Below are 25,878 nucleotides of genomic sequence, written 5' to 3' on the forward strand. Positions count from 1 at the left end.
CGAGATAATTTCGTTTGTACGAGGAAACAGCTTGCTATTACAAGAAAAGAGGAGACTGGACATTGAAAACGGGTTTCCGGTCAATAACTTTAGCACTTTTTGACCTAGAACCTTCAAACTCTATTTGCATATTGGTCTTGATCAGTAAATGGTCCCTTAGAGTTTTGACATTGGAACTAATACATCAAACGTCAAGGTCTCTAGGTTTCTGATCAAAACCTTAAGAGCCGTTTAATCTAGAACTTTTAAACTACACATGTATATTGGCCTTTGTCAATGGACAGTGTCGTTTGATACTTGGGTCAATCGATGACACTTCAATGTCATAGGGGCATGCTATTAGAAAATGATTTCAATAACTGAAGAACCATAACCTAAATCGTAACCACTTAATAAAACCATTTGTCTTGCTTTGTTGATAAGCCCTGCTGAGTTTGGGATCGGCAGGGGAAAGCTAGAACTTTAAAACTACATCGTTTGTATAATAGAATTTGGGATAGCTTGATTAAAGGTCAAGTTCACGCGTCTGAACTTGGAAAGTACATTCTAATTAATAACTTGAGAACTACTTGACCTACAACCTTCAAACATCAAACGGTTACCTTTGACCTTTTGATCCAAACATTAAAAGGAATCATCCGCCGACAAAGGCTAAATAGTCAGACGAGTGCAGTTTTAAGGTTTTTTGGCCAAATAGTTCTCAAGTTATTGATCTGAAACTGTTTTCTAAGGTCAGGCAGATGGCAGGTTATTTTCCATTGCACTAAAGATTCTAAAGATTCTTTGTTTACATTATCTACAAAGGTTCACATAGAAGAATGTAGAATACTAGTAAATCTCTTCAGTAAATGAGCCATAATATCATCATATGACAATTTCGGCCTATTAAGTCTGCCATAAAGAGACATACATGCAGTAAGTACATGTTTCGGCTCAGGTAACGTAAAGTGATCTTAATATTTAGGTAGGTAACTTACATAAAAAGGTTAATGTTTACGTGTTATCTCTATTATGGGAATAAAACTTTTCGGGATAAAATAAAATTATTGAGTTCATCTGCACCACAAACCCAACTGAAGACCACAATATTGGATCTACTATATTGGATATTGGATATTAGTCTGGAGCAAATTGGGTGACTTAATTCTGGCGAATATGTAATAGTATAAAATTGAATATAAATATGATAGCAATATTATACAATTATAAATAAGAACGAATTCGAAACAAATCTTACCTGCTACCATTTTATTAATAATACTTCAGTGTACAATGTAAATGGCAGAAATGTCAAAACTCGGGTTCCATGAGTCTAGCCTGAAATATAAATTATCAAACAGTAGACATATATAATACAAATCTTTATACGAATATACCAATATAAAAATTTATTGTCGAATATCAGTAGTGTTCATCTAAAAATCAAACGGAAAATAAACTAAATTATATCTTGCAAATATTATCATCAATTGCATGAATATAATATGAAAAAAATGCTCAAGAATTAAAACATCTGAAAACTCTTATATTAAGATAGTTTGTAATAAAATTGATGTATACTACAATTGAAGACTTAATTTAATTTTGTTAATTTGTATTTGTATGTGTGACGTTCAGTCAAATTACGGAACTACATTTTGACCAAAACGTAAAACTGCAACTGCTATATTCTCTTGTTATTTTATAAATTTAAGCTTGTTTATTCGGGGTGCCATTTTATCATTTTCACAGTGTGAAAACGTAGGGGCACAGTCTGTATTTTTAGCCATTATCAATTTTGGCAAAAACTGTATTCAGCCGCACCCTCAACCACAAACTCCAACGCAGTGATCTCCCTTGCCGCTTCGCTCATTGATCACTGCCAACACAATGTTTTTAGCTAAAACTCAGCTGAGTGGACTTCTTTTAGTTATATGATTATTTAGTTATTTTTTCCCCAATGTTTTCGAAGTTAACACTTCTTTTAGCACAGGCGAATGTTCCATAATGAAGAAAATAATGATTTTGATTGAAAATGGGTATTTATTTACACTACCGGTAAATATCCTGAAACGAAACTGAAAGTAAACAAACGAGTATATCAGCGTTAATCTTTGGCGCTGTTCACTATTATAATGCTGTCATTTGACCCAAGCCGAAACAGATGGAGGCTTTTGAATATTTTCCTGCTGGCCAAAATATGTTATTCTCAAAAGTTTGGTATATCATAATGACATATTAATATATAAGTTAATTTTTAACCGATCTAACATCACGTGATGAATCATGGTCACGTGAATGTTGTGGTGGCAGTGATCAATGAGCGAAGCGGCAAGGGAGATCACTGCGTTGGAGTTTGCCTCAACCAATATGAGGTAATTAAGAAATAAATTTAGCCTTTCGAAATGCTCCAGTTAAATGGCAAAGTAATGTTATAGTAATATATGTAATGTATCTGTATTATGTTGGAATAGAAACAAGTATCACAGTGACTATACACCATGTAGCCACGCAATTTTATGAACATTCTGCAACCCTTTCACTTATGTCGTGTTTGGCGACCTGTGGTTTTCCTTTTTTTATTTTGATGCAATAAGCGATAACTCCTACAGAAATACTGTTTTAAAAGCAAATGATAAGAATGTAATATCGATCAAAAACAAAAACAGCAAATTATTTTCTTAACAACTGAAAGAAAAAGTCATATTTGAAACACAAATTGACCTGTCAGAAATTTTGTCGTATAATATTACACATATGAATGACTGCAGTATGCAGGGTCGTCTGGTTTTTCTCATATAAGTCGTGTATATGAAATTAATATCACATATTTCTTCTTTTGAAAGGACGTAACTGTATTCATCTTCTTCAGTGATAAATTTTAAGTATGGGAATTTATAGAATGTTAAGTAAGGCTGTTGATCATAAGGTATGTATGACTTTTCTTTGCTTTTATTTTGAGTGGTCAAGACACCTGACCACCATCTAGCAAAATAATTCAGTTCCGTAACGTATGTTTGCTTGTTAATCATTGTATTGCCAGATTATCACTACTTAAAAAACTGAACATTTGTTTCCACTTTAGGAAACGGACAGACCAGAAATGTTTAATGCGGTATTACAATCATGTACATACCAACTAAAGCCGGACCAAGATCTACTGAAGTGCAGTTTAGATTGCAGAAGTCTGAGTGGCAACAGTGCGAACAGACAGGGACATTTCGATCAGTGCGATCACCGACAGAGCGCTTGGACGTACACACCTACAATACAGACAACTCTAATATATATAATACAACAAGAAAACATTCAAATAATCAATATGAATATTGAGTTCATGTCCAACAATTGCCTACTATTGGATGTCAGTACTTGCATGGATTTTTACCAGACTTAATTGCATTTGATATTCGCTCTTTTTAGTATAAAACTGTACTCGCAATGAACTAATGTTGTAGTGTTTCTTACTGTCTTTCATAGTAAGTTTACTATGCTTGGCGATTGCTGTCATGATTTCTGGCCGGAACCAACGCTTTGGATATAGGAATAGAACAGAAATGTATTGTACATATTAGATAATTATTCTTACCACGTTTGGCGTCCTTGAAGTATAAAAATTCATGTCATAATTTTGATAATACATACTACTATGATATAAAATTTTGTTACTGACGATCTTTCAAGTTGGTAGAATTGACTAGGTGTATAACTGATTACTAGTATTACACTATTTGAGCCGAAAGAATTGATATGTGTTTACAAGAAAAGGTGGTCAGTCACATTTATGTGTATGTTAAGGATACATTCATTGAATAAAATTCTCATTACATAGAGTAGATACCTATAATAAATGGGAGTCTTTTTATCCTTGATGAAATTTTATAATTACCACCCCACCCCTTTAATATAAAAGTATTAATACAATCAATCAATTGAATATTTGTTTTGATTTCAATATACTTTTTTCATAATTATGTTTATATTTTTATAGATGCAGGAACGTCTTCCTACTATGAATTAAAATAGTTTGTTTCTCCTAAGTTCATTTTTTCCAACCTATCTTGCTTGCGCAAGACAGATTAAGTAATGTAGTAATAGTACATAATTGTCAATATTAATCTTTGACAAACATGATGAAAACATTCTTATATTCATACATGTATCATTCGTTTGGCGATATATGGTTATTAAATATATACACATGCTAAAATAACTCAATCTTGGTTGGCAACTAGGATAGGAGGACAAAAAGAAAAAGGCTAGTGTAATTTGTTAAACTTTCGAACAGATCCATAACTTGATTAAAATATGATCTGCCAACTTTAAAATTGCATTTTATCATTTTATGCAACTCGGTTAATAAATTCAGTATGCAAATGCATTCACATTCGATCCATTTTTGAAAAATTATATACTCAAATACCATATATTATTCAGAATAGGTTGCAACATTTCCATGTTTGTTGGGGAAACTTAATGCCAAATGTATTTGTATAATAAAAGAGGTATAACCTGTGGTTGAGTACATCCCATGTAATACTGAAAGTCATTATCTCCCCATTCGTATTTCTCTATCACACATGCCTGAAAGGAAGATATTTCATTTTGAAAAATGGTTCTTAATAGAAGCGCAAAACAGTATAATATACAAGTTTTTGTTTGTTTTGGGTTTAACGCCGTTTTCAAGTATTCCATGCATTAACGATTACAATATTCTAACATATCCGTATCTGTGGTGCTTAATTACATGGATTTACGGAGCAACCCTTTAAACAATGGGAAAACTAATGAATATTTAAACACAATTTGATACATTTTGTAAGACGGAGCCTGAAGCATCTATACATCGCAATATACGTATTTATTCTATACCTACTTCTCTCTTCAAACAGGTGACCGTACAATTTATTTAATTATGATAACAGTATAATTAGACTTTTCAACTTTTAATCTAAGCGGAGTACAATGTCAATAAACCCTTAGCTCTATTTTCATAGTCGTCTTATGACACGCTGATCTGCTAAGCGGGCATTTATTCCAAGCAAAACAGTCATAGAATAAAGAAATTATTTTACTTTGTTCAGTAATTTACGTGACATATGTCTAAACAGCTATCTAGCTGACAAGTGATATTTAAATTTAGGTTCGTGTGTCAGCTTAATTAATGTTTTAGTTGGATGTTGGGTACCAATAAAATATATCTCCATATTGAACATACCATTGTTAAATAAACTAATAATATTGTCAATTAAATGGGTACAAAACATTCACATATTGTTTTCGCGGCTATCTTCAACAATGTTATTATTTTCTTGTGTAATAAATTTCCTTATTCCATGAAATTTGAAAAATATTTACAATAAGAAACTGTTAACTGTGGAGTTTAGAGGCATTTATTATTGTAACATACCACCAGTAAAGCTTTTTTAATAAATAAAGAATATTTTCATCTCAAGAAAACACAAAATAAAGTTGAGCTGTAGCACGCAGTCCTTAAGTGAGTTTGTAATACTTCTTATCTTGATGAGATTTGTTTTACAATATATATGAATGAGATAACATTGCATTGATAGAATGTGTTATTTCACTTATGAAAAAATTACCTGATCTGAGTGACAGAGTTGTACATTGTTACACAATTCATTTCCCCCGATATGTGAGCAGTCCAAACACAAAGGTCCTCTGTTTCCTAAGCCCTGAAACCCTATTAATGAATGTTTGAAAAATGAATTAATTATTAGTTCATACTAATTTATTTCAACTCGGTTGCTGATAGCTATAAACGTATCGGTAGGTTTCCATTGTCTGTCATAGCAAAAGAAAGATCAATAGAATTTTGGCTTAAGATAATGAAAAATGAGAACTCACAATTATATTATATGTATGCTGATAAATGCAATACTATAAACGATACTTGCCTTGCTAGGCGTATTAAGTCTGTTATTGTACATCTTGGTTTTTTTCAAATATATTATATCATTATGACAATAAAATAAAGTACTTCCATTTAATAAAACAACGGTTATTAAATCAATACGTTCAATATTGGTATAGCTCATTAAATGTCCTAAATTAGACTATTATAGAAACTTTAAAACCTCCTTTTGTTATGATAACTATTCAGATAAGATTAATTGATAACGATGCACTTAGAAAACATTGTACCTGTTTAAGATTATCTTCACATAGACCATTATGTAAAACTATCCTGTTACTTATGATATTTGATATGTTACAATACTGTTTGCGTTTTGCTTTTATACATGTATATATGTTTGTTGTCTTTGCCATTTCTATATGCATTTGTAAATGGGCAAAGGCAAATTATTTTGCTGAATTTGGCAATAACAATGAAATGAAATTGAAATCACTCTAGAGTATCTTTTCTAAAACAGAAAGCAGAATCGTTGTCATATAAGAAGATGTGATGGAAACCACGACATTCAGTTTCACTTGTCGATATTTAACTTCTAGACCAACGCTAAACTTAAATTTTTGACATTGTATTTACATCATTCGAATTATTTCTGAATATAACGTGCTTATATGAAATTGTTTCCCTAGCATCTTTAAAGTAAAACCGGCAATATTCCAATCATATCAGAAAATAGGAAAAATAAGAACACTTTTTAAACATCGCAAGATACTAGTATTACTTCAGTATAAAGTCATTATAGCACCATTTAATACATCTTAATCGTGCAGTATTATTTGCACAACGACGAATGATTGTGATAATAACATGCTCTGTGTCGGCATTTTGGTGCACAATTGAAGTATCTCGTTTTTTCTCTACCTTTGAACTTCGAAGGAAAGCACTAACAAGAGGGCCATGATGACCCTGTTTGACCTGAGTAATATAAGCTATACGCTTCAAATGTCAAACAGATGCTACAATATTAGGAAAGTAGGTCAGTAGGTCATATTTATGGTCACTGAAAGTCTGTTTTTAGATTGGTGTGCAAAACTGTACTTGTCACCCAAATTTCAAGACTGTATCTTAAAACTCAAGAAAGTAGGTCAAAATGTCACAGTCATGATCACTGAAATTCAGTTTTAAGATCAGTCTGCAAAACTTTTTGACCGGGCAGGACCGGATCCAGAATTTTTTTACTTGGGAGCACCAGTCTTGAACGAAGACGTCACCGCCGAAGTGCAAGGTATTGAAGGGGGTGATTTTGCACATGTAAGGGGAATCAGGGGATCTTATGAAATGGTTTCCTCAGGTGCATTTATTTGTGGGTGTACTCCCCTTATATTAAGGAGTCAGGGCTCTCCCTCTGGAAAGTTTTGAAATACAGGCATGAAATGGTGGCCTCTGGTGCATTTTAGGTCTTAATTATGAGGTATTGTAGGGGTACGTTACTCCTCTCTTGACTGGGTGGTCAGGGTGCTCTCCCCCCTAGAAAACATTTTAAATACAGGTATGAAAAAGTGGCCTCTGGTGCGTTTCTGGGTCTAAATTTGAGAAAAAAATATTCCTTTGCCAAACTAGTAGGGTGCATTTTTGATGAGTATTGATCTCTTCTCAGCCAACTGGGAGGGGGGGGGGGGTGGTACAGGGGTCTGCCGGGTGACCTAGTTTTTGATCCCATATGACCCATTCTTAGACTTGGCCAATAAATCATCAAGAGTAACAGTCTGGCTAAGTTTTACGAATATAGAGTCATAAATGTTGCCTCTTGGTTGTTAACAAGCCTTTCCTTTGATTTGACCTGATGACCTTGTTTTAACCCGACCAGACCCAGTTTCAATCAAGGCCTAGAGATCATCAAGCTCTTTCAATGGTCAGGTGCCGTAACTCAAGACCATATGATTGGATCTGACAGATTCATCATGGAATCCAAGATTCATTGATGTTGAAGATATTTTACAAGTCTGTATATGGCTGCAAAAGTCAAAATAGCAAATTTTGGTCCTTTTAGAGGACATAACTCTAGAACCAATGGTGGGATCTAGCCAGTTTTCTAAAGGAACAGAGATGTTATACCAATACAAATTTTGTGCATGTTTGATGAAAGTTGATTGTCAAATGAGGTCTCTATTGTGTTCACAAGCCAAGAGTAGCAATGTTTTACCCTTTAAGGGGGCATAACTCTGAAACCAATGATAGGATCTGGCCACTTTTCGGAAGACCAATACAAGTTGTGTGCAATTTTAACTAAAGTTGATTGCAAAATGCGGTCTTTATCGTGTTCACAAGCCCCAGACAGAAAATTTTAGCCCTTTTAGGGTCCGTAACTCTGGCACCCATGATGGAATCTGGCCAGTTTTCGAAAGGAACCGAGATATTATGCCATTATGCCAACAAAAGTTGTGTGCAAGTTTGATTAAAACTGATTGCAAAATGTGGCCTCTATCGTGTTCACAAGAAATTGTGAATGCACGGACGACGGACGGACAAAATGCGATCACAAAACTCTCCCAGTGAGCTAAAAAGGTCAAAAGGTTACCGTAACCTCCACATCCGGCACTGTTACAGAAGTTCTCATTGCAGCATTCCAAGCATCCGCCATTTGTATCGGTGTTGTGGCACTGCTGCAATTTAATAGGGGAATCATTTCATTGGAAAAGAAACATTTTCAACATGAAATCTATAATTAAAATTATAACAATGAATGCGACTACGGAAAATAATTTATAATGCGTATCGTTTCTATTATTTGATATTACATCTTTATTAAGAGTGTATTAACTCAATACGAATTTGCTTAAATCTAATCAAAATATCACAAAACAATACTATAAGCAGTCATTTCTTTAAGTTTAAATACAATAGTAGCAACTGTATCATAGCTCGGTGTTTTTTCTTAACAAATTTGGTGCAGGTAATTCGTATACTCTGAGTACAGAGTGCGGTAACTAAAAGTGTGCAGGTATTTAATACCCGCACGCTAGTTACCGCACTGTTGGAAAGAAAAGTATGCCTGCGTGTCTGAAACAGAAGACTGCGAAGTGCATTTTATTGATTTTCTGCTCTAGCATTGGTTTATTTTACCTGGGCTTTACACATTTCTAAAGCAAGGATTTTAAGTACTCACTGAACTGCTGTAAATGGTAATGTGGAACGCCTACAACTACCATATATGGATGGCTATGATACAAAACAGAAAGAACATTAAAACTCTCGGGTAAACGATTTATACTCGGGGCTACGCCCCCTCGTACAAATCGTTTACCCTCGTGTTTCAATGCTCTTTCTATTACATACTAACACACTGTACATTATTTCACACAAAAATCTCCAGAAGTGTTCTTGTTTCATAAATGTCATGGGTTTCTCACATTCTTTTATATCGTTTGAGATGACATGGTTATCAAATATATCGTGCTAACCGCCCTTGTTATACAAGCATATAATCAACAGACAGTTGTTGAAATGAACTCGTATAAGAACTGTAGACAACGAATGGGTTTGTTTGTCAGCAATGTGTTGTTCTCCTAAAGATTTATATTTTGACTGAAGTGTTTATTGCTTAGACTGACTCCCTTTCAAGACAAAGCAAGGCTAGGGATACATCACTACCTGGTACCAATTTAACTAAATTATTACATACCTCAATATTCATGCATCCAGATTTAAAAAGATTTACTCCAAGCTTTCTGGTATAACTTTGAACGTAACACACCTAATTATATACAAATAATGTAACAAATACGTCATTTTGATATATAGCTTAAATGCGAATTTTTCTATCTTAGTTCGGTTGCTATTATTTAAACTTTTAATTCTAATGCTACTATGCAATAGTAAACGAAACACAGTATCAGCTATTTTCTACTCTTTTTAAACACACATGAAAATTCATTTATTGATGTCATGAATTAAAGCACTTGTTGAATGGCTTGCCTGTGAGTGTCAATAGTCAAAACAATTGCCAGAGGTCAAAAGGGCAATTTTTTATTGTTCACCGGCAAGACATTCAGTACGCGCATAGCATTAAACAATAAGTAACGTATTCACAGGTTGGTGCAACATGTAAATGATATTGATGGCTTACCTCGTTCTCGTTCTGACATCTCTGAACTGTATCACAATATTTTAAATGGGTAATATCCTCACAGTGAAAGCACCATTTTCCATATCCTAAAGTAATAAAAAGAACATCCTTATTTTAATGTTACAAATGCTACGGAAAGTCATAGCAGGCTTTCAAGTTAAAATTAAGTATTATTTTAAATACATAAAACGTTGGATTAACGTAGACTCAATGTCTCAGGAGTCTGAAGCAGTTTGAACATTTCAACGTTAATTCATTTACAAAGGAGCAGGCAGCACTGGTAGACGAACGGAAAAATGTACATTCCAAGAAACTAATTCCATGTTCGGGGCAAAACGGTCAATATTAAACTACTAAAATTAAAAAAAAGAAATAACGTTGCCCCTATAAATACTGCAGTTCTAACTAAACTTTGCAACAGGTTTTGGAATGATATTACAATAGTACACGTATTGCAGCAATCAATCTTTTTAAAATTGTCTTTAATGTATATGAATATTACGATATCGCACGTTTAAACATCTATAACACCTGGGGCCGTATTCATAAAGCATGTTAAGTATAAGTATAAGAAATTGACTATTTACTTAAGTATTACTTAGGTAAGAAATTTATTTTACTTAAGTATATTTGTTATTCATAAAACAACTTATTATAATAATAAGTAATTCTTGGCTTTTATTGTGGACGAAAACATAAAAAAACACATTAATTTCAGACAGATACAACATGCGCAATTATGCACAAAATGCACAATTATGTTTGAAGTGCTTTTATCTGAAAAACAACACTTTAATCGTACTCACTACGCTATTTTGTTTTCTGACTTAAGTCATTTCTTACGTATCTTAAGTTTAAGCTGTTTTATTAATAGGAGTTTTTACTTAGACTTAAGCTGAAATCACCACAAACTTAAGTAAAATCATGAACTTAAGTCAAAACTTATACTTAAAATACTTTATGAATACGGACCCTGAACTACAGCGAAGGAATAATAGGTAACCGTGGCAATGTATCACGATTTTATTCATTATAGGCATGAATCAAAAATGCTTTAACGCTATTAAACATCGTATAGTACTGTTCAAAGTATTATCATTAACAAAAGGCTCGTTAAGAAGAAGAGTAAATTGTCTAATATAAATACATACAACAATCGAATACAGCATGCACGTCCGTACCTGTGACACATAAAAGTGGTATCGTAGCATAAAAATATCATACCTGTGCCATTAGTTGTCTGGAGCGGCTTTGCTGTATATCCGGTGTTTGTAGGTCCCGGTGTAGGGACAGTACTTTGTGAAGTATTTGACAATGTGCAGTTTTCTGAAAAGACATGTATGTGAATAAAGTATAAAATTCATTACATAGCCAATAGGGACGAGACGGGTATATCTAATTATAATTGCCTGCAAAATGTACATGGCAGATCTATGTTGTCTTTAATACTTAGTATATTAACTATGGTAGTACCAGCTGTTATAAAACATTAAAAACTCTTCATTTCAAATAATTGCAGAATAAGGGAAGTGGAATGAAAATTATCCAAACTACAACAGACAGTTTCATATCAAATAAGACGCAAGTAAATAAGTCATAACTACTCGCATTGTCTTCATATATACAGGTACTCAAGATGCATAACTATAAGAAACATCATGAACAATATATTTACGTTTTCTGTGAAACAGACAGTAATATTCCTTGTGTTCAATTATAGTTAGGATGGCATAGAATTAAACATTGTGTAAACTAACCTGAGTTAGACAGAGACAGTTGTAGAGGATACCCGTATGCAGAAACCCAGTCAGGTCTCCCATAAAGAACAGCTCCAAACTTCATTCCCTCACTGTGAGATAAATGGTAAGACATGTTGGATGACACATTCACAAACAATGTCAAATACTGCCCCATCGGATAGGCTACTGATACGTTCTTACTAACTGATACGTTCTTACTATTCCAGTAAGAAATAGAACGTCCATTTAACAGTATTTCACTAGCATTCTCTCTAACAATAGTAACAGCTAATGTATTACTTCCGGTACTGTAGTATGACTGAGTTACAAATCTGTACGAGTCCACAAACTGTGATACACCTTGTGCAGTCATCATGAACGGATCTCCATACACCTGACCGTTATTATTTCCATACACTTTATTACCATCATGACCATACTGCATCACACCTATCGGGTAGTTTGCCATTACTGTCACTGGTTCTGTACCAAACAGCGTCTCTACTACAGCTCCCTTGTCCATGTATACTGCGTAGTGATCAGTACTGTTGTAATAATGGACTTCCGTATTATCATGGTCTGCAAAGATCTTCAGGACAAAATGTTTTCGGGGATAAATAGGGGGGACTATGTATTTCGTAGTCCAGAATTTGGTTGGTATCATTTGCTCAACGATATACTGATAGTCTCCAAGTCCAATAGGGATTTTAGCACCAGCAGAGCCAGAAAAAACAGCTACGGGTTTGCTAGATGTTAAAATACTACCCGTTACATCATTGCTAGTCTTGAATTGAAATGTTTCAAACTTCTGTAATCTGATGGTCCTATTAATGCTCATTCGACCATTAATAGATATGTTCATTATGACATCAGTGTCGCTGTCTATACCGGCTATAAGAATTTCACTGTTGAAATTATTGTAAGGGACATATGACGCAGTTATATATCTTGTACCAAGTGCATTAGTTGGTAAGACCAAAAATCCTTCTAAGGTATCTACATGTGTTAAACCAGTAAGAGCAGTCACGGAAATATTGACATCAGAATTGATTTCTATACCTTTAAACTGTATTCCGTTTTCGTACTGAATTAAAGTGCCATTTAAAGTTATTACACTGAAGTTAGATATTGTGTATGTTCTGTCCACAACCAGGAATGGAGCCGTTACTCGGACATGTGCTGTTAGTTGCAATATCGGTGTGATATGAAGGTGAATGTCTTCTTGATTTAGTGGTTGTTTGTTTCCGATAAAACCAAATACGAAATTTGTTCCAAATGTATCTGAAAAATTTCAAGATATCACCCGAGGCAAGATGTGGTTTAATGTGTAGGAGACCTATCTTCTAACGCAATAACACTACAGAATAAAAGGAACACATTTTAATTAACAACTGCATCAAACAAAAAACTAAGATAGAAAAATCAAGAAGAGTTAGCATGGCATTGTGTATATTTTCATAATATTGATTTAATTATTGTGGATCGGTTCATTCTTTGAGAAATACTTACCTGTCTCACATTCCCGAACAACTGCTGAGCACTTCTTGACCGTGAAAAATACCTTAAATTAAAAAGCGAACAAATTAAAAGGATTAAACGGAGAGTAAAAAGGGACACCATCTAAAGTATTTTAAACCTATTACTGTCATAATACACAAGAATAGTTATATTTAAAAAGAAAAATGTGAACCAAAACTGCACAAACTAAAACTTATAAGCAAAAACTACTAATGCTCAGTTCTTAAAGATACAGCATGAATGGTAATTAATAAAAAAGTCTTCATACGATAAATAGCAAACCTGTATGTCAGTGTTGCTTTTACGCGAGTAATAAGATGAATGTTTCTCCAATGAGGTTAATACTAATCAGCCAACGCTGAAAACTCACTTCACGTTTTAACATCAAGAATATAATAAACTTACTAAGATTACCACATTATTCTGACTTCGAGTACTGACGGTATGTACTTTTAAAGTTTAAAATTGTTTGATGGAACTCCAAGTCGAATTATACAGGTGGCAATATAATATAAACTAGTATTATATTAACACTCCGTGCGTCTTTTAGTCAGCATTTAAGGGGACGCATATTGCTACTTTCACAGATCATGCAGAAATAAGGAAGGGGTGCATATTTAAAAAAATGATGGTGGGAAGATAAAAAAAACATATTCCTAATTGATATAATACATGTGGACATCTGTAATATTCAGTACTTTGTGGATAAGGATGTGGTACTATGAATCACTGGCACCAGATCAGAAAGACAATTCCTCCGTACGTGTTATACCCTACCCCTAGGTATTCTATAAGAACCATGGTCATGAACGGGAAAATATACTAACCCGTTTCAATCGCGCATTTCATATCTAAAACTCGCAGTGCGGTAAATGTTTACTATGGATATCAAGCAAGTGGTAATTTATCTTGCATTGTGTACCGGTCACATGTTTTCAATACATCTTATCTTAGAAAAACAACGCGTAGTTTATAGTTATTTCAACGTTACACAAAAAACTTGCTTGAACTTCCCTGGTGAAGTTCCGTTCTAGATTACAAAACCATTCTGATTGGCTGTTGTGAAAATGTATGTCAGTCGTCATTTTACTACATGTGTTCGCTAAAATGTGAAAATGCAGCATAAATGTGCAAAATGAATAAAACAAACAGAACAGATGCAGACCAATGTACGATTTCAAATTAAAGATCATATACAAGATGAATTTCATTTATCATTTCGAGTTTTAGTGTAAAATTGTGATTTTATTTAATTCTGTTTTTGTTTGTTTACGTTTCGCCAAACATGTGCACACTGCCGTGACCTCTAGACCGGATGTTCATTAGGGAAGGTCAAGCAAGTTTTTTCAGTAACGTTGACGAAAGCATAAAATATGTTGATAATCTCAGCAATATGGAATATTGAGACAATGTGACTGGTGCAAGATGGAAGATAAATTATCGCTTGTTCAATATACTAGGTACCCATTCACCGAACTGCGCGTTTAAGTTGAGAAATGTACGATTGAAACGGGTTAGTGCACTTTCCCGTTCATGACCATGGTTCTTATAGAATACCTAGGGGTAGGGTATAACACGTACGGAGGCATTTTCTTTCTGATCTGGTGCCAGTGCTATGAATGTAATAAGAAACAGAGGTCACTGTGAAAGTACATTCAACACAAAATATCAAGCTTTTTCAAGGCAAAAACAGGTTGTTTACAATACCAGTGTAACAAATAATGTTGTACTTGTTCTTTCTAACAAACCAGGTTAAAAAACTTTGCTTAAACAGGTAACAATTTAACGCCCCGTCATCTCAACTCGGGATCGACGACATCTTTCTCATTGTTAAAAAAGTAAACAAAAAAATCAGAGTGGAATTAGCATTGTAAGAGCGTAACATGACATTCTACAAAATAAATACCTTAGTACAGGTAACTAAGATGCTACACAGGTCTGGTGGGTTAAATGCATAACGTCGATCACATGAAATAGATCTTTAAAAAAGTGGATAATTTTTGTTTATTTACATGGTTTTTAATTTTTCCACGATTCACTGCAAAAAAGTATTACTGTGCTGGACGAACGGTAACTCTAATGATTAACGGGAGACAGGTGTCAGCACGTGTACGAATTAAAAAAAATCTGTCGATGTTTATAACTTCTTATAGTGGACGTAAGTTGACCCTGATGGTTGACCTTTGTATTATGATACATAATGAGGCACAACCTACTATTGAAAAGGAGTATACGTAAAAGGCTGTATACAAAGTAATTCCATATAAATATACACGGCTACGCTGAGCACCCTTATTTCTACAATGAAATAATCGATATGAATAATCAGCCTAAGGTCAACCTTCGCGGTCAAGTTGCGACTACTATATCCAATAACGAATCCTATTAGGAATATGCGTCTTCAATACCTGAAAATGATCAATTTCTATGGACCTTTATCAAAAAAATATTACTTAAAGTGGACTATTTTCCGAATCAAAGTCATTTTCGCTTTCATTTGTGAGGCATTTCCGTTATACTTTTTGATGACAATAACAAAGTACAAAATGAATTAATCAAATCACATATAAACCGATTGCTAATAATAAACTTTGATAATGTGGCAGCTGACCTCAATACAATCGACAATGTTTATTTTCGAATACATGTAATCCAGTATTTGCTTTACAATAGATCTATGACGGATTATCTTTTAACACCCCTAGACTTATTGGACTCAACTGCTACATTATCAAAGTTTATTAGTACTCAGATCAGTGTAAGTGTAGTTGTTATTACAATATTATACTTGTTAATTACGTTCTGAGCTAAAGATTTTCTTAAACTGCATTATAAATTAATTATGTTTAGATGGTATTGTCTGGACCCGATTTTTACGTGAATGACAGCAGTCTCGTGCAACTCGTGGAAATCGAGTTATGAAAAGTATAGTGGAGAATTCAAGGACATATTATAAATGGCATAAAAGTGAGGATAATTGTATTTTTATCGAGTTTTGATGATTGACATTCCTGCTGTGTATAAGTCAGTTTTGTGAATGAGATTTAAAAATTATTTTGCACGTATTAACATTGATTCGACCTCTCAACCAAATTTCATACCTTATTTTAAAGATTTGAAAGACAATACATTTTCAAAAACTTGTTGTAGGGGCCTCCGTGGCCGAGTGGTTAAGGTCGCTGACTTCAAATCACTTGCCCCTCATCGATATGGGTTCGAGCCTCACACGGGGCGTTGAATTCTTCATGTGCGGAAGCAATCCAGCTGGCTTACGGAAGGTCGGTGGTTCTACCTAGGTGCGCGCTTGTGATGAAATTATGCACGGAGGGGCACCTGAGGTCTTCATCCACCATTAAAGCTGGAAAGTCGCCATATGACCTATCATGAGCTGGTGCGACGTTAAATCTAACAAAAAAAAAAAAAAAAAAAAAAAAGCTTGTTGAATGTGTTAGATATATTATAACTGCATTGTATTTCATGAATTCCATAATGGAATCATTTCTAGGCCCTAATTGCACGCAACTCGACTTCTGTAACAATAAATATTTAATGTATTAAGAGAAATACAATCTTTTAGTTTTGAAATGTGGCCTTCCTTGACCACCATATTTTTTCATATGCACTGCTTTGTTAACAAACTAAATACTGTGTTTTAGCTTACATATGCAAAATGAAAATAAAGATAGTGAACTTATTTCACTTCTTTTCTTTAAACTAGAATCTGGAGGGTATTCATAAATGTTTGAACAGGTATAGTGCTATTATTTTCATACACTGACAAAAAGTTGACTTTGAATGTACACAATAAGTCGTATGTAATTCAACAATAACTGTCTTATTTGAGTTTTTTTTTCATCTTTTTTAGTGTGCATTCCTTTGTGTTCTAATAACAGTTGAAACAGTATCCAAGTCATGTACCAAAATTTTGTATTTTTGCAGAATTTTTTTTATCACACCCCGCACACTTTATTTCTAATTTCAAAGTCTGTGTCCCCTTAACAAGTAATCTGTCAATATGATTTCGAGCATCCCAACTTCGGCGCAATATTTCCTTAGCTGGGGGCAAATCATATACCCTTTATTTATTGTTTCAGTTCTGTTTTCTTTAAATTTATTTTCCGTTTAAAATTTGTTTGTAGTATATTCAAAAAGAGGTGTGATATTGAAAAAGTGGTCTTGCTATAAATTTTCATGGGCCATGACTTTGACTCTGGCCAACTTAAAATATTACACTGCATCATTTTCAAATTTATTTTTTAATGAAAATATGTGTTGTTGAGAAAGAAGGAAGTCATACATGAATTAATGCAAAGTGACCAAACTGTTCCTGTCCTGGTTACCTTTTTTATAGTTGGGGTAACATTTGATTTCAACTTTTGTAGGGTACTTGAATAAAGTACTGTAGTTACTTAACAGAACAAAGTGAATGGTATTTGATGCAAGAGATACATTACATAAAATAACATCACTGAAATTCATGGATAATAGCTGAATTTGTAGTCTAAAGTGATAGATTTGTTCCCTAGCTAAATAACGGTGAGATTTTGTATTATAAAATAATTTAAAGCTGTGACCAAAATGTATGAGTCCAATCAATACAACTTAATTTTACATGCAATGTGTACGTGTACATTTTAGCTTAACACCAGCATAAATGTTATTTAAACTGGAATTTTGGTTATCTCGAAATGAATAATCGTCACACTGAAATCGAGATATCAATTTTTGGCTATATTTGACATAGATTTACATTTACGATAATTTTAACAACGTTTACAAAGTATGGCAGAGTTATCAAGTAACACGATAGGCGATAACTCTGCTTGTATCATGTGCCTTTTAAAGAAAAGCAGATATACGACCTGAATACACTCACACCACGTGTCAGCCTAATGTGACTTGCCATTACAAATATAGCAAAAAAAATTCAATCTTATCTCATAATATTTCAAATCATACATTATGTCCAATGTTTAAAACAGATATAACAATTAAATAAATATTTTTTTTCTTCCAAGCGTAAACGATACAGAGTAAGAAATCATTTCTTAATAAATGAATTCTGGAAAATTCTGCATAACCTTAACGTTCCATATTTCAGTAAATTTTAAAGCCTAGTCTGCAGCCCGTTTATTATGCAACTATTCAACGTATCCGCATTAACATCAAACACAATTAAATTTACACAGCTGTGCTGCAGTAAAGAATTTCATTTGTAAACTACAGACCTAATGTAACAACCGTCTCCTTTGTGGAATTGTTGTTTTTAAGGAGAAGTTCATTTTTGGCACAAGAATGGCCTAAAACTGAAAATATCTACATTCATTAAATGTCGAGGATTTATTAATCATAAAGTATTGTTTTATCAAACGACATGCATTTTTTTTTTCAATTTATTCATAATCGAACCAAATATTTGACATTTACGAAAATGCTTTTAACATTATGGGAATAGGAAACCTTCAGTTTTTACCCATTTTGTGATAACAAATCTAAAATTTTCAATATGAGCACAGCTGTCGACTACAACCAAAATTACCATATATTCTGTGAGCTGCACTTATGGTCAAAATATTTTTCTTGATTGTGCTCACTACTGAATTTTGTTTTAATTTCGATAATTTTCTTCAATACGCATCTTTCAAATATTTCAAATTTTACAGATATTCAATTCTTACTTTAAATGACTTGTAACTGTACTCCGAGACACGTGGCAGTACACTTATTACGCTTTACCATTGATAGCAAATAACTTTCATTCTGAAAGAGAATCTGTGTTCTAACTGCGATAAGTTAGCTCTTACATTGCGATTTACTTATTATGTTATCCGGGCGCTATTCTCAAAAAGTTATTAATGGTACGGTGGTCTATTGGTACAAGTTTCAGCCACTCAACTCAGAAGTCGGGGTTCAAGCACTACTTGCGTCACAGTCGCATCATCACGTATGACACGAGTACCAGCTTTTCAAGGAAGCGAACCAAAGTGCGATGCAAAAAAAAAATTAAACCTTAAAGCTTTCATCATGATATAGCTTAGATATTCGTATAAAACAAACGAAGGTTAATAAGTTAAATTCTGAGTTTCCTCTTTACTGTAGCTACAATGTAGTTAGCTATCGCGCTTTGACAGACAAGACCCATTTCCCCTCTCGTTGGGAATCGCAATATAAAGCTGGTTATATTGTTCAGATAGATATTAACGATGTAAGGAATTTGCATTTCGCTCTGTTTTCGTTTATAGATGAAATTATAACTTGCGCTAATGTGTTATTAAACTAATTATCAGTATACATTAAATAAAGTATATTCTGTAATCTATATGAATTTTCTTAAACCTGCATTTGTACTGGCATCTATTTTAAACAAGTATGCTATGACGAGTCGAATTTAATATATTGACTTAACATTTGAAACCTGAGAACCAAGTTTCAAATCTGACAATGCGTTTATAAATACAGAGATTCTGACTAAGTTTCATAGACTGCAGATTAAAAAGAACATGCGGCACACAGACTGCTTACAATCCCTACGGTATGACGTTATTGCTTACTTTGTACTCAAGATATAGAGGCTAATTGTTTGTTTGCAGTGTGATATCGAAATATATCTTCAACGATAAGGGAGACAATTGAATATTTTCACGAAGGCTGATATCTCACTGAAAACAAACAAATTTTCTGCTAATTTGAGAAGATCAACGAATTTGCTTCCATGGTCAAATAAGACCGATACTTCATGACGAAAACTGTCTGGGAAAGTACTTCGACGAAAATGCTGACATATTACGTAAGGTTGAGTCGATGTCTTGTGATAAATAACTAAGACAACAACAAACTAAATGTGCTGTCGCCAGTAAAATCTACCATACGATAGTGAACCGATGAAAAGTGGAGGAAGCGCACGCATATCTATAGCTACATGAATGGCAAGGCTAAGAAACCAAGCCAAGGTAACATTTCTAGAGCATTACTATAATATTTTTTGCAAACTTTATTATAACTAGCAGATTATCTAGCTGTACATTACTCGTGTATGGCTTGAATATTAGTATAATCATAGGGTACCAGTAATTCTAAAGGCAACAAATGGATGTTATTAAAGAATATATTTCAGTGGAGATTATTTCATCTAGGGCAAAAAGAAGTTTGGCACTGTGAGTGATATAGAGAAATATCGCAGTGATATTTTTCAGTATTTCACAAGTTAGTATAAAATAAAACCTAGTTTTTAACATTACCATGAATTCATAATGAGGAATATATTTTCCACGAGTGGTACGTGGAGCGTTTATGATACAGATTTGTGGTTTAACCTAGTGACCTAGTTATTGACTGCAAGGAAACGAGTTTTATATTTGACATAGTTACTAGCGTTTGTGGCTTAAGGCTTATGCAGGTATCTGTTATTGTTAAAACAATACTTATAAAATACATTTATTGAAGCAGAAACAGACATTTGAAAAGTTTATCCGACTATATTTAAAGCAGTGAAAACTTGTAAAAAATAACCCAACAAAGAATCTGACCATCAAGCCCGTTTCTTTATTTGTCAGTGGTAAAGTTTTATACTAATTTCAGGTTAATTGCTATCCTCGCATACGTAGGTCAAATTGCCAAAATAATGTATATCTATGTCGTAAAAGTACGAAATAATCTATCTGGTAAGTTATATAACATCAACTATCCACAACTGGTTTTAACTTTAGACCTGTCATATGATTTCTGCACGGATGCTCAGTTAAAATCTTTGCTTTGAAAACATCTGACATTTAATTTAAAAACATTTATTGAACGTGCTAAACGTGCGTTTCAACGAATCTGACTCTAAAATCGGGTCCGAGGAATAAAATTTAATGGAAGTCGTACTTTGGTATTGGACTATTTTCTTCCATCAGAAGCTCGCCAGATTTCTCGACAAGAACCTCCGGTTATCTGGCATCCGCATAAGCCATTAGCACCAAAAATGGTCCCAGCCTATTCGTATGTTCGCATGTCGATGTGCCGACGTATATATTTCATTTGAACAGGTGTGATGTTACCAAATGATTGATGATACTTCAATTTTATTGCAAGTTTGTGAAGCGAATCCGTGGCAAAAGTAAAGCAAACATCTCTACTGTTTCGATTCGACGTTGCTAAAAAAAATACACATCATCATTTCAAATCAGGTAAGTCTTAAATAAAGTTTATTATTGTTTTTAATGACTAAACTATGAATCAGTTGGTGACGGATTTACACTACACGTATAACGTATTTTGGTAGTAACACGATCTTTGTTTTTCAAATTGCCCTCTGCAATTACTGTCATTTCAAATGTTATAGAGAAAGTGTCAATAACTGATATCGCTATAATTGTCGTTAGTAACCAAATATAAATAATTGTGATGTGAAATGTAAATAATGAATAGTAACTTACCACAGTCAAATTGATAAACAGAAGAATATTCATTTTGAATCCTTCTGTTTGTCTGAATTCCTTGTAAAATATGACACCACACCAGGCTATTTTGCCTTATCTTTGACCGATCCTACTGCAATGTCAGTAAGTTCTTTGCTATCGGCACATGCTTTTATATCACAAGTTTTAAGGTCAAAATGTGCCCCTTTTGCACCGATTAAAGTTATAATTCTATAAACTTCTTAAGGAAGTAGTAAAGCATAAAATTTGGATGTGCGCATGTCCAGCCGGAAGCAGAAGTGTGGGAACTAACGACAACATTTACAACAAACTAATTGTGATGTTTTTTTATAAATTTTTCTGGACAATAACAGTCTCTAATTGATTCCATATGGTTGAATGATGCTTAAATAAATAAATAACCACAGAAACGCTACGAACCATTGTTGCATTAAAATGACGTAACAGACATCATGCTGTTGCGTGTCAGTTATCGTGCAAAATTAATAGTTTTTTATCATGAAAGTACGTGGTTTTGAGCATTTTGTTTTAAATTTAATTTAAGCCATAATTTGCTGAAAACAAATGGACGACTATTCCGTTTTAATTATGGATCAGTATTTTGCGGCGGTTATGTACTTGTACCAAATGGTTTGGCGGAATGTAAGAAACTAGATGTTAGTGACGGGTTTTATTTTGAAAAAAAGGCGGATGCAAGCTTGCTTCTCACAACTGTTTTTAATTAAAGTTTGGGCATTTTCATTTGTAAAACATATTTTCCGTGTTTTCAATTATTTGGTATTTATATTCTGAACAAGCAGCTAACGCCTGATGGCGTTTTGGCATTGTTTTCTGAATTAGGTGATAATGAGTTAAAGTTCTAATAAAGACATACAATAAATAAACTCCAAATAATTAAGCACTATTGGAGGAAAAGGACAAAAAAGAATGGACAGGTAGAAATGAAATTAAAGGAATAAATTGGTGTAAAAAATGAAAGTAAGAAAAACACCATTGTCAATGTTTATAGCTTCATGACCTTGGCCTTTGACCCCGAAATCAATGAGGTCATGTACATATCAAGACCAACATAGGTATGAAGTTTCAATGTCCTGGGTGAAATACTTGTCCAAATATTGAGCGGAAACAATTTTCAATGTTCAGGTCCCTGTGGCCTTGACCTTTAACTCAGTTACCCTGAAATCAATAAGAGTCATGTACATATCAAGACAAACATGCATATGAAGTTTTAAGGACCTGGGTGAATAACTTGTCCAGATATTGAGCGGAAACCATTTTCAATGTTCAGGTCCGTGTGACCTTGACCTTTGACTCAGAGACTCCGACATCAATAGGGGCCATGTACACATCAAGACCAACATACCTATGAAGTTTCAAGATCCTGTTGAAATACTTGTCCAGATACTGAGCGGAAACCATTTTCAATGTTCAGATTTCTGTGAGCTTGACATTTAACCCAGTGACCGCGAAATCAATAAGGGTCATGTACACATCAAGGTCAACATACCTATGACGTTTCAAGGTCCTATGTGAAATGCTTGTCCAAATATTGAGTAAACAATAAATGTTAACATGAGACTCATTATTTCCATCCTTCCGCCTGCCCGGACAGACCTAATCTACAAGCCGGATTTTTCTTCGAGAACCCGACCAAAAATATGCTAAAATTGTTCAGATTTTAGTTGAAAATAGCGATATCGTAAACTAAATAGATATTACAAAGGAAACAAACCACGTGACCTATACATATAACTTTAAAATTAAAAATAACTTTCACAATGGCCTATGTAAGGAACACAATTTCAGATTTTTAAGTGTATTTCAAAATGGTCCATAAGGATAATAATTGCAAGCACACAAAATCTATTTCGACAGAAATCACTTTAATAATAAAATGTGAAAACGGATTTTCTTTTTTTAAATATTTTTTTAAGGAAGTGTGGTAAAAGTAAGATATTTTAAACATCACTGTTGCTACTTACAATTTTAAGATACGATATGGTACCATGTTAAAGGTGTGATATTCTGCTCATACATTAACACTAACAATTCATTTAGATCGAAGAGGAAAAAGTACTGTTATCAAACATAATTGCTTCAAAATGATAGAAAATGTGTCTCCATGGAAACACGGTGAATATCCATATGTTTCCTCTTCTTTCAATACAAATTACCTTTTGAGGTTCATGCAATTCAAACCTGTACATCATTTACTTCAATTGATAAAGACAAATAAACATGCGATTTTAGCAGCTAAAATATTTAATTACACGAAGGATAACGAATTGCTACAGTTAAATAAGCAGACAAGGTGCATCACTAAAAGTCTTAAAATTTTCAGCTTTTCGTCAAACGACCGCTTATTATATAACATATACGTTTTAGAAATTAATCCGCCAGACAGCTTTAAACGTCAAATACAGTGTTTTCATTCAAAGAAACATGAATCTTCATGAATATCTATTTCTGCGAGTCAAGATAACTTACTGCGAAACAAGTTACATTATATTTTAACACTTAACGCAACTTCAAAAATCGAAGAAAACCATGAGATGGCTTCCTGAATTTTGAAAATTTATTTAAAATATGTCATTTTGGTTAGTTTTTACGAGAACGTAGAACATAGGGAAGGAAAAAAGCTGATTTGACCAAAATAGTGACAGTTTGTTACAAGTCACATTCAACTGTACATAATAATAATGTGTATTGCATAAATAACGTTCGTGTTTAAGAAAGCAAAGATTTTCTTTACATTTTCGACATTTTTAATTTGTTCTATAAACTGAAATTTTCGGATGTTAACAATCCCAGTAAACTTGTAATTCTGTTTTAATTTATTATTTTCTGATAATGTTTTCAGAGCTATCAATATGCTAAACTGAAGCCCATTTTTCAACAGTTCTAGGTTTATTGTTTCTTACCAGTACAAGAAAAAAACAAAAATACCGAAGCTGCAGTGCAACAAGTTTATCTCATTCAATAGACAGGTTTCTCTGTTTTCGTTTGACTTAACGTTTTTTTTCCAACATAGATGCGCAAAAAGATCTGGCCTTTTGAAACGGTTCAATCGATATGAACTTCATTATTGAATCCAATTAGCTTATTACTTAGCAAATACATGCAACAGGGCTTTATGCGAATAACATTTGTTTGCTATGTCCTCGTTGTCTATGTTTGGCTTTGTCTGTGGGCTATATGTGTGTGTCTTGTTAGTGATGTGTTCTACTGTAACCCTGTATGCACTGCTATGAGTTGCAGCTGCATTCTTGAAACATGGCTTTCCCTGTTGGATATTTACCCTAGTTGTTGCTTGAGAGGTAATTTGCCATGGACAACTTTATAATTTATGTTTATAAACTGTTGAAGGAGAACAAATAATGACATGTATTGAGCTACACTGTATATCAATTTGTATCTGGAAATTTGACAAAAACTATGTACATATATGTTGATGCAAATCGTCTTTTGATATCTACCATTAACATCAAAGATAAACCTACCGAAGGCTTTTAAAGATTACATGTCATCACAAATGTACTAGTTATTACATGAACCAGCATGTAGAATCCGTATGCAGTACGCTAATGTAAGTAGGATAAAGTTTTTTTTCGTGTTATAACATCTACAGTACCCCGAGGTAAAAGTTGGTACCCGAGCCCAGTAGGACGAATTTATCAACGTTACCTAAGGGATTCCGTAGTTGTTATAACATGAAATGATCATGTACTAACCCAATGCTAGCATAAAACATTTTAAAAGCTAAAAACTGAGTATGTTGTCTATTAACGTTATTAAATGTTTATGGAATGCGCGGAAATCTCGTGATTGGCAGTTTGATAAGGACGTTGACTACAAGCTGTAAATCTAAATAATCTGGCTTTCAATGAGTATGGAATAAAACGAATTTTCTGAACACATGAACACAAGAATAGATATTCCAAGAAAGATTTGGACGCTCTGGATACTTAAGACACATGATGAAATAAAACTTTAGTATCTCTTGACGATACGAAAGATGCTGAAATTGACGAAAATATTCTGATAGTAGACCATCAGTTGTATAAAATTTACGAGAATGAATAGAGCTAGATTTCCTTTAGAATGTACAAGGACACATACGATGGAATACAAAGAGACCATTGACAGCACGAATCGAATTTTCAAGAGAGGAAGCGGTTGTCAATGTTATTACTGAAGGCAACGTTTCGATGAGGCACGGCA

The 25,878-nt window shown here is 33.6% G+C and overlaps 1 long non-coding RNA gene across 1 annotated transcript; it reads right to left on the minus strand.

Annotated features, from left to right (window-relative positions):
- Positions 1 to 1,232: 1,232 nt before the first annotated feature.
- LOC123557648 (uncharacterized) lies at positions 1,233 to 4,567 on the minus strand. The gene is made up of 3 exons (XR_008367258.1): positions 4,492 to 4,567; positions 3,116 to 3,242; positions 1,233 to 1,317 (listed from the first exon to the last, which is right to left on the minus strand). It is a non-coding gene; the product is annotated as an uncharacterized LOC123557648 (long non-coding RNA).
- Positions 4,568 to 25,878: the final 21,311 nt, after the last annotated feature.

This window comes from Mercenaria mercenaria, chromosome 15 (assembly GCF_021730395.1).
Source record: "Mercenaria mercenaria strain notata chromosome 15, MADL_Memer_1, whole genome shotgun sequence".
In the NCBI taxonomy this organism is placed as follows: domain Eukaryota; kingdom Metazoa; phylum Mollusca; class Bivalvia; order Venerida; family Veneridae; genus Mercenaria; species Mercenaria mercenaria.